The sequence below is a fragment of the Peromyscus leucopus genome, chromosome X (assembly GCF_004664715.2).
Source record: "Peromyscus leucopus breed LL Stock chromosome X, UCI_PerLeu_2.1, whole genome shotgun sequence".
Classification (NCBI taxonomy): domain Eukaryota; kingdom Metazoa; phylum Chordata; class Mammalia; order Rodentia; family Cricetidae; genus Peromyscus; species Peromyscus leucopus.
This window is the reverse complement of record NC_051083.1, coordinates 122,187,003-122,198,744: the sequence shown is the minus strand read 5'-3', so window position 1 is coordinate 122,198,744 and position 11,742 is coordinate 122,187,003.

The window sequence follows — 11,742 nt, the reverse complement described above, 5'->3', positions numbered from 1 at the left end:
GTAAGACCATACCTATTCCAACAAGGCTACACTTCCTAATCCTTCTCAAATGTGCCACTCTCTGATGACTAAGCATTCAAATATCTGGCCTTATAGGGGCCATTCTTATTCAAACTACCACAGATAGTACATAACTCTATAGTAGAACATTATCAACCTCTGTGTCACACTCCATTAAAAACTGTGTGCATGTGTGTGTGTGTGTGTGTGTTTGCCTATTTTGAATTAATGTATTTCCTGGTGGTTTTTCAAATATCCTTAGTGTTGTTTATTTCTCCTTCCTCCTGTTCCCTCTGTATTACCTTTCTCAGTTAGTGGTCCCAACTTGCTTCTACTCTTTCCCCTTCCATAGCACCTACCTACTGTTGTCCTTTCTAGAGCCCCTTCTCCATCCCTATCCCCCATAAGTTTCCTGGCTTCTACAGCTACTTCAGGTTATATACTCAACTCTAGAGCATCAGAGCTAGGATCTCCAAGAAAGAAAGAATATGTGGAAATTGTCTTTTTCCATGTGGGTGACCTCCATATATTATCCAGTTCTATACATTTATCTGAAAATTCCAGTATTTCATTTTTTATTACAGCTCAATAGAATTTCATTGTCTGTCCATCTGTTGAAGAACATAGAGGTTATTTTCATTTCTCAGCTATTGAGACTAGAGCAGCAAGGAACATGGCCTGGCAATTATATTTGTCATAGGCTATTGAGTCCTTTGGGTATATACCAAGGAATTGTACAGCTTGGGTCATATGGTAGACATAATTTTTAGCTTTTTGAGAAATTTTCACATTGATTTCCATAGTTGCTATAACAGTTTTCAATCCCAACAGTAGTAAATGAGGGTTCTCTTTCTTTACATCCTTCCAGTGTTTATTGTCAGTTGTTTTCTTGATCTTAGTTTTCTTGACCAGAATCTTATCCCATTCTGAACGGGATAAAGATGAAATCTCAAAGTTTAATTTGCAAATTTCTGATTGCTAAGTATGGTGAACACTTTAAAGACATTTCTTAGCCATTATTATTTATTCTTTTGAGAACTCTGTTTAGAACTGTAATCTAATTTTGGTCACTTGTTTTCTTAAATTTTTTTTTGTATATTCTGGATATTACTCTGATATCAGATGAATGGCTGTTATTCTTTCCAACTCTCCGAGCTTTCTCTTCACTCAGTTGATTTCTTTGCTGTAAGAAGCCTTTTGGTTTCATGAGGTCCTATTTGTCAGTTGTTGTACACAATTCCTGTGTAAATGGAGTCCTATTTAGAAAGCCATTTCCCGTACTTGTCTCTTGCAGGGTATTGGCTATGTTTTCTTCTAGAAATTTTAGCATTTCAAGTTTTATATTGAGGTCTTTGATCCATTCGGAGTTGATTTTGTACAGGGTAATATGTTTAGGTCTAATATTCTTTTACATGTGTACATTCAGTTTCCTAACACCATTGATTGAAGATTCTCTCTTTCCTCTGATGTATATTTTTGGCATCTTTATTAAGTATTAGATGACAGCTGTAATTATATGTGATTTATGTTTGAGTCTTCTGATCTACGTATCTGTTATTGTATCGGTGCCGTGCTTTTTTCTTATGTATTTTTATTTTTTTAAATTTTATTTATTTATTCTCTCATATATTACATCCCTACCACAATTTCCCCTCCCTCCTTTCTTCCCAGTTCCCCCTGGCCTCCTTCCTTCCCCCAATCCACTCCTATTAGTAGTATAATTTAAAGTTAGATATGTTAACTCCTTCAACATGGTTCATTATACTCAGGATTGCTATCTATCCAGGGTATTTTGTGCTTCCATACAAATTTTAGAAATTTTCCCCATTTGTATCAAGAATTTCATGGGGATTTTGGTTGAAATTGCATTGAATCTTTGGTAGGATGTTCATTTTCACAATATTAATTCTACCCATCCATGAGCATGGGAATTCTTTCTATCTCATAGTAACTTTAATCTTTTTCTCCAGAGATTTGAAATCTTTACTGCAGAGGTCTCTCATCTCCTTGGTTAAGTTTAGTCCTAGATATTTTATTATTACTATTTTTTTTGCTACTGTGAATGGGAAGATTTTCAAGATCTCTTTCTTGGTATGTTTGTTATTGGTGTATACAAAGGCTACTGATTTTTGTAAGTTGATTTTGTGTCCTGCCACTTTGCTGAAAGTGCTAATCGTTTCTAGAAGTTTTGTGGTGGGATTTTTGGTTCTCTTATGTATTATATATATCATCTGCAGACAGATGGTTTGATTTTTTTTCCTATCTGGATCCATTTAAGGATATTTCTGTCTTTTGCCTTATTACTCTAGTTAATGCTTCAAGTACTATGTTGGAAAGCAATAGTATGTTTTTTAATCTCCATGAGTTCATATATTTTTTTGTGATTCCTTTGCTGCTGATTTTGAGCTTTATTGCATTGTAGTAAGATAAGTTACAGAGAGTTATCTAAATTTTTGTGTTTTTGAAGAAACTTGTTTTATGTCATAGTATGTGATCTATTTCAGACAAACTTCATGGGCTGCTGTATATTTTTGGTATTTGGGTGGAATATTCTGCAGGTTTCTGTTAGGTCCATTTGGTATATGATATCATTTAATGCCAGCATTTCTCTACTTCAGTCTAGATGATCTGTCTGTTGAAGAAAGTGTTATATTGAAATCACTTATTATTATTGAGCTGGGGGTTAATTTGTGTCTTGAAGTCTAGTAGTTGCTTTTTGTGAAATGGATTGTGCCAGAGTTTGGTGAGTATATGTTTAGGACTGTAATATCTTCTTTGTTAATTGTTTCCTTGATCAGAATGAACTGTCCTTCTTTATCTCTTCTGATAAATTTTGCTTTGCCTACCTTTTTTTGTCTCATTTTCTTGAATGAGTTTTTTCCTCTATCCTCTCACTTTAAGATGGAATTTTACTTTTCAACCCGTTCAACTAACTTATATCTTTTGATTGTAGAGTTGATGCCTGAAGTTAATATTGATAGCTGTGTTTTGATTGCTCTCATTTTGATGTTTTTTGTTTGTTTTCCTAGTCCTATTTTCTGCGTCAGTAATTATAGTTTCATTTGGTTTCTTTCTATAACCTCTTGATTATGCTTATGTATTTCTTTACTCCAAGTGTTACTTCCAGTATTATCTGTAAATCTAATTTGGTCGACATGAATTCTTTTAACCTGTTTAGATTATGAAATTTTTTTTCTCTTTCAATTATGGTAGATAGTTTTTTTCTGAATAAAGTAGACTGGGTTGGCATCTGTTATCTTTAAGAATTGGGAGTACATAGATCCAGGCATTTCTAGCATTTAAATTTTCCATTGAGAAGTCAGCTGTTATCCTGATGTGTTTGCCTTTGTATGTGACTTGTGGCCTTTCTCTTAAAGATATTATTACCCTTTATTCTGTATGTTTAGTCTTTAAATATAACATGCCTTAGGGATTTTCCTTTCTTGTACTGTCTATTGGGTGTTCTGTGTTTGTTGTATCTGTATGGGCATGTCTTTCCTCAATTTGGGGATATTTTTTTCTCTGATCCTGTTGAAGATTGATTTATGCCATTGACCTAGGAGTCTTCTTCTATGCTTATAATGTATAGATTTGGTCTTTTCATAGTGTCCCAAATTGCCTGCATATTCCTTTTCTACAAAATGCAATATTCTTTGATTTAAAGATCCAATTCTTCTATCCAATTCTTTATTTTAAAGTCCTAGTAGTCTGTCTTCTATTTGATGCATTCTGTTAGAAAACATTTCCCCCAAGTTGTCCAGTTGGGTGTTTGGATTTTTCAATTCTCTCTTTACTTTAAATATCTCTTTATTGAATCCAGTTTTCAAATCTTGTACTGTCTTGTAATTTGATTTAGCCTTTTGTGTTTTCTTATAGTTCTATTAGAAGTTCATCTCTTCTGGGCATGGGTGGAAGATACCCAGGGCCTGCCTGTGGGTTCGCAGCATGGGTGAGCAAATATGTGTTGGTGAAGAGAGAGAGAGAGAGAGAGAGAGAGAGAGAGAGAGAGAGAGAGAGAGAGAGAGGTGGAGTGGCAAGTGAACTGTGGAGAGAGGCAGAACTGGAGATACAACAGTGATGAGAACCAGGCTGATGTGAATGTCCTATGCTCCCATTTGAGTCCATGGTGATATCCAGATCTGTGTCACTGCTGGGTACCATATCTAGGGCCAAGGTCCTACTGCAGCCAAGGTCTATGTCCATGGCCGGTGTTACCACCAAGGGCCACACGGCTGTCTGTGGTCTGGGCTGCCACCTAAAGCCATGTTGATGTCCCTGGGCTGTGCTGCCACCAGGGGCCATGCAGATCTGAGTGGCCTGCACTGCTGACTGAGGCCATGGTGATGTCTGGGCAGGGCTGCTGAAGTCTGGGTCTGTGGTCCTACTGCAGCCAGGGTCTGTGTTGATGTCCTTGGCCTGTGTTAAAAGTCCACATGGATGCCTGGGGGTCTGGGCTGCCTTCTGAAGCCATGCTGATGTCTGTAGGCAGGGCCATATTGCTGTGAGTGGCCTGCACTGCCACCTGGGGCTGGGTTGGTGTCTGTGGTCCAGGCTGCCTCTGAGGGCCTTGTTTGGGTCAGTGGTCCTACTACAGCTGTGTTCATGGTCTGTGCTGTTGCTAGAAACCATGTGGAAGCCCATGACCATGTTCCCATTGACAGTGAAGAGCAGGGAAGCTACTTTTGCAATAATATCAATGATTGCAGAAGCACAGTTGAGATAGGGACATGAAAGGCTTCTGTAACAACCCCTACCCCAACCCTCAAAAAGAAAAGTAATGGCTTAGGTGGGAAGCCATTGAGAAGAACTCTCAAAAGTTGTGATAATGATGCTGAAATTAGCTCTACAGAGTTGATGGTTTCTGGCAGAGGTGCAGGATGGGAACAACTCGGTTCTGTGTGAGGGGCAGGCCACTGAGAGTTTGACCATGATCCACTGGGTAACACAAATTGGACATTTTTTAAATTTTAATTATTTTTTGAGGGGAGAAGGTCACAAGGGTGGAGGGTAGATGTGGAAAGACTGGGAAATGAGTGTGATCAGGGTGCATGATGTGAAATTCCCAAAGAACCAATAAAATATAATATAAAATTTTAAAAAGTTTGTTTCTTTCCTTTGTAAGTTCATTTAGATATGTGTTTATATACATTTTAATTTCTTATTCCTTGATCATGTTTATAATTTTTTCCTTTAAATTTAGTGTACTGAGTTTTATCTAGATAATTTCCATTGGATAACATTTCTATAAGACCAGTCACCTTTGGAGGGTACATATTGTCATGGTTTTTTCAGTTGGACTAAGACATGTGGATTCATTTCTTTCACTGTATCTATGATATGAAAGTCTAGCCTGTCTGTGCAGAGTAAAAAATTGTTTACTTTTTTGTTGTTGCCAGAACTGGATTGATTTCATATTAGGTAGTTGAGTTCTTTGATACTAAGCATTGATTATTGATTGAAGATACTGGGATGATCTCAATTCAGTGGTAACTGATATGGTACTGGGGTCTTAAAAAATCTCAAGAGAGATTGCTTGGGTGAAATCCAGGAAAGTCTCCTGGTGCAGCTACCAGCTGAACTTGGGAATGGAAAGGCAGTGTGGGGCAAGGGACCAGGCAGACTTTCTGAAAAAGCTTGTGGATATGGTCCCCCGCTGGACCTGGTCCTGGAAGGCAGAATAGATTTAGGACTCTGGGTCAGATTTAACAAGGGTGCATGCAGGTATGGATGTCTGCTGGGCCTGGGCCAAGAGAACTCAAATATGTGGCTCTGGCCTGGGCCTGTACGTGAAGCCTATATGGGCTAGATGGGGTAAGGATCCTGCCATACTAGGGAAGAGAGAGCACATATGTGAATCGTGTCTGGGTCTGGGCTTAGAGGGAGAGGGTGAGTAAAAGTGGAGGAGTGGGGGTACAGGGAAAGGTCCATCCTGGATCAGACTCAATAAGAGGATATACGGACACAGCTCCTAGCTAGGCCTGAGCCATCCTGGAGGAGTCCAGAATGAAAGTTTTGATTAGTGGGGAAAAGTATAAGAAATTATGTTTTGCTTAGGAGATTTTTCAAGAGCAGAAACATGCATGATTAAACCAGAGTCATGGTAAATAGGTTGAGAAAATTTTAAAGTGTATTTCCAACCAGTTGTGACCTGATAAATCACACTTTTACCCTGCAGGGATATTTATACCTGCCTAGCCATATGGATGCTTAAGTGAAGATTTTGTAAACATTCAACCCCATTGATTAGATTAAGAAGGTTTGAGGCTAAAACTGAAAAAAATGTAAGAAAAACACCATGGATAGCTTTGGCTATATTATGGAAAACAGGATGAAGGAAAATGTGTCATATGGAGCTTTATGACTTTGAAGATGGACCTCTGAGACTAACACAGATGGCAGAGAAGTAGGAGAAAAATGGTCAGCTCCCTTGCACCTGCTAAAGCAGAGCAGCTATGATTTTATCTATTCATCTTTTGAGATTCTGCTTAAGACCTCACTGAAAAAGAATTATGCTTTTAAAAAGGCTTAAAAACCTGGCATAGAAAAACAGAAATGGAAGAAGGTGCCTAGTAATTTACAAGGTAAAAGTCTGAGGGCAATTTTCTTGGCTTCAGGAATTAGTTTCTAATATATATAGATGAGATCATGACTAAAGTGAGCCTAAATATTTCATACATTAACTTATAATGATTCCTTCAGATATGCTGACTCATGTGGAATGGACTTTTCATGACTGGAATACTATAACAAGTGTATATACTTTATTTAAAATCTTATCTGAAAGGAATTAAGAGTTTCAAGATATTACATCCAATGATTTAATCCCACAGAGCTAAAGGAAAATAGGCAATGAAATGAGGTAGGTAGGTAGAAATGTTGTTCAGAGCCTACTGATAGCTTTCTGAACAGGTATCTGCTTTGGATGATTGTTTTTAATAAAAGTAGAAGAAAAGAAAGACAGAACAGCGATGACATATTTCAACCACAGTGCTAACAACAAGTATTCTCATTACCCTCATAGCATCTAGAAGTTTCTTGATTTACCTTGCAGGCAAACCCAACTTTTCCACAGAGGATTTTTCATGTTTTAGGATGTATAAAGCATAGGCACAGGGCACAGACATACTTTAAAGTAGGTAAATATTGAAAAAAATAGGCTTGTGTGAATTTAGTTTCAGAATTTACATCATGATTTTCAGTAACAGTTTTGGCAGTGGATAGAGTCCTTTCTTTATGATAGCATGTCCATTTGGAATCTCTCTTTTTTTATTAAAATTTTTTCTTTCCTTTTATATAGGAACCCCTGTTCTGCCTCCCTCTCCTTCTCCTAGTCCTCCCCACCTATCCCCAAACCACCCCATCCCCTCCTCATAGAAGGTAAGGCCTCCCTTGGAGAGTCAACACAGGCTGGCATACCAAGTTGGGGCCGGACCTAGTCCCTCCTCCCTGCATCACAGCTGAGTAAGGCATCGCACCAAAGGGAATGGGCTCTAAAAAGCCAGTTTGTGTACCCGGGATAAGTCCTGGTCCCATTGCCAGGGGACCCACAAACACATCAAGCCACACAACTTTCATCCACATTCAGAGGGCCTAATTCAGTCCCATGCAGGCTCCCCAGCTGTCAGTCTAGACCTATGGGCTTGGAATCTCGTTTCCTTCATGCTTTCTAGTTAGTAATCTAATTTTAACCACCACCCTTTTTGGAAGTACCCTACATTGTGTAATTCCTTCCCTATGCATGTTTGAATTCCCCTTCATATTCAGCCTACTTTAGAACTATCTACCAGGACAGACAGAGATGGGGTTGAGTAAAGGTGCTCACATTTTCAGGAATTCCCACCCCCTGCCCCGCCCAACCCCCTATATTATACCTGGAAGGTAGAGTCAGAAATCAGAGTTTGGTAAAATAGAAATGTTGTCCATAAAACATGACACCAAGCCTGATGGTGTATAGTCTTTCCCATATATAAAAGGAAGAGGAGTTTGTAAAGCATAGCTCTTTCAATCAGGATAGGTGACAGATTTGGAACCAGAATTCTAGTGAAGCATCACAGTGAGCACTTGCCTCTAACGTTCTAAGTAATAGTACAGCCTCAACAGAAAATGAAAGAGAGTCATAGATTTGGTGATTCTCAGCTTAGGTACAGTTCACTAAAATTAAGAAAAGTAGTAGTAACTGTGAAAGATAAGATCAACTACCACTTTTACTAAAGCAAAGACAGAGGGAGGAACTGCATTTGAAAGACTGCCATAGACTGTTTATAGAAAGTCAATAAAAAGATCAAGTATGACTCCATGACTAGAGACATTAGGAAGCAGAACTCGTGTTGGTATAGTCATTTATTCCTGGCACTTGAGAGGCAAAGGTGGGTAGATATTTGTGAGTTTGAGACTAGCCTGGTCAACATAGCAAGTTCCAATAAGGACAACACAGTGAGACCCTTTCTCAAAAGACAAGACTGTAGAAAGGAACATAGATCTATTCAGATAAGAAACTCCAAAAAATGAAACCAGCATTCTTTTTCATTCTTTTATTATATTGGATTACATGAGACTATTTTCCTGCAATTATATAATTTGCTTTGAGCATTATCTCCCCAAGCCTGCTACTTTACATTTCCTCTTACTTCTCTCTCTCTCACATTAGTCCTATTGTTACCCTAGATGGTTTCCCTTCTACTTTTTTTTGTTTTTTTTTTTTTTTTTTTTTTTTTTTTTTTTTTTTTTTTTTTTTTTTTCCGAGACAGGGTTTCTCTGTGTAGCTTTGTGCCTTTCCTGGGACTCACTTGGTAGCCCAGGCTGGCCTCGAACTCACAGAGATCCGCCTGGCTCTGCCTCCCGAGTGCTGGGATTAAAGGCGTGCGCCACCACCGCCCAGCTATCCCCTCTACTTCTAAGTACATATGTGATTTTATGTATCTACAAAACATCAATAAATGAGAGAAAACACATAATCTTTGACTCTCTGAGACTAACATAATTCACTTAATATAATTGTCTCCAGTTGTATCCGTTTTCCTGAAAGTGACATTACTTCATTTTTATGGTTAAAAATATTCTATTTATGCATGTGTACAACATTTTTTATATCCATTCCTCTGTTGTGGGATACTTGTTTGCATAACAGCTAAGTGAATAGCATTGTAATGAGCATTGTTGTTCAAGGAGCTGTGTGATATGTTGACTTGAAGTTTTTTTTAAGTAAGTACTCAGGTGTGAGTGGTAAATCTGTGTCATATGGTAGATGTCTGTCTTTAGTCTTAGGGAGAACCTTCATACTGGTTTCTATAGTGGCTCGACTAGTTTACATTCCCAGCAGCATTGCATAAGCCAAACCAAGCATGCTTGATTCTGGTACACAAGTTGAAGAGAAGCTATAAAATCATTGCTGTGTTCAACAGATGGTGCTGAAAAAAACTGAATGTCCCTTTGAAAAAATAAAGTTGAACCTGATATCATATGAAAATATTAACTCAAAATGGACCTAAATCTGTGGCTTAAATACAAAAGTTATAGAAGAAAGCACAGAGAAACTATCTTATGGCATTTGATTTGGCAATGGTTTCTTGGATGTAACATTAAAAACCAAGACAACAAAGATAAAAATGGATATATTGTGTTATATCAAGTTGAAAACCTGAACGAGGGGTTATAGGAAACATTTGTAACCCCAGTACTTTGGGAGCCACAGCAGGGAGATCACAAATTGGGAAATCTGAGATACATAGGGCATAGAGAGACTTGGCTAAAAAGAAATTTTGAATGGAAAAACAGAAAATATGGGTATATGGGAGAGTTTAGAGGGAGGAAAGTAATAAAGAATAATAAAATTAAATCCATGCCGCAAAGAATAGAACAGAGTGAAAAGGCAACCTATGGGTAGGAAAAAATATTTGCTAATTATTTTTCTGAGAGAAGGTTAATACCCAGTGTAAAAGATATATAACAACAAAATAGTCTATAAAATGCAGGCAGCAGAACTAAAGTAGACATGTCTTCAAAAGATATACAACTGGCCAAGAAGTGCACGACAAGGAGCCAAACATTGTTGATCATTAGGGAAATGTAAGCAGCAAGCACAGTGAGTTACCACTGTGTACATGACGGGATGGCTTTTATACAAAGAAAAAAATACTGGAAGTGTTCACAGGGAGTTGGAGAATTTGGAATTCTTATGTACTGTGGGTGGAATGCAACATGGTACATGGTACAGTATGGAAAGCGGTATAGTAATTCCTCAAAAAGTCAAAAGAAAACTATCACATAATTTAGTCATTATATCCAGAACTGGCAGCAAGGAAATGTGCTTGTATACCCATGTTCATAGAATTTTTCAAGACAGCCAACAATAGAGATAACCATGTATTCAAAGAACTGAGAAAGAAATGGGATAGATACATACAATAAGATAGGAGTCAGACTTTAAAAGCAAGGAAATTCTGACTTATGCTATAATATGAATGGGCCCAGAGGACAGTATGTTAAATGGAATATGTCAATAAAAAAGGACAATGTATGAGTTTATTTATATAAGTTATCTAGAGCAGAGGCAGAGACAGTAGACTGGTGAGACTCAGGGAATAGAAGAATAGGCAAAAGAAAAGTTTTTTTTTTTTTGAATCTAGAGATTTTCAACAAATGAAAGATTTGTAGAGATCTGTTACACAATATGAAATACATAACATTATCACACACTTAGACAGTTAGAACCAACCATTTTGTTATGTATTATTGAACCACAATCAAAACTAAAAACATCTGGGCCTGGAGATGTCCAGTGTTTAAGAGGGCTTACTGCTTTACAGAGGACCCAGGTTGGGTTACCAGCCCCTGGAACTGGTGGCTCACAGCTGCCTGTAACTACAGCTTCAAGGTATCATTTGCCCTCTTCTGGCCTCCATGACAACTGCACTTATGGACACATATGCACTCCCAGCACATGCATACACATAATTTTACAACTGAAAGACATTTAAATGTGGCCATGAAATAAACTTGCTGGTGGCTCCTGAGGAAAATACCGAACCATTTTGTGTGGTGTCAAGAAGAAGTTAAGAAAGAACTGTCAGGAGATCAGAGCTGAGATGTAGGGGAGGTTATGAGAACCTCCCTCACAGATGCAGTGCGAGACTGGAACACTGGGCTTGGTTTCTAGGGCAAATGACATACTATAGCAGGTCTTTCCTAGAAGGCACATGTATGTTCAGTTTTTCTTTTATACTATTTTAATTCCCCTTAAGAAAATTGGCCTTCTCTCAGGAATCCACAAGGATGACCCCACCTTGGGCTGCTGGCAGTGGTCCAGAGGGTACCTGTACTGGTCTACCCTGGTGACCAGTCTAGTGAATACCCTAACTATCATCATGGAGCCTTTGTCCAGTGACTGATGGAGGCAGATGCAGAGATCGCAGCCAGGCACCAGGCTGAGCTTCGGGAATCCAATCGATGAGAGAGAGGAGGGATTCTGCAGGCAGAGAACGTCAAGATCATGATGGGAAGACATGCAGAGATGACTGGCCACACTAGTGGAAACCCATGAACTGTAAACTAGTGGCCGTGGAGCCCGCATGGGACTGGACTAGGTCATCTGGATATGGAAGACGGTTGTTTGGCTCGAACTGTTTGGGGGGCACCCAGGCAGGGGGATTGGGATCTGTCCCTGGTGCATGGGCAGGCTTTTGGGAGCCTGGTGCCTGTGGTGTGACACCTTGCACAGTCTTGGTGCAGTGGGAAGGGGCTTGG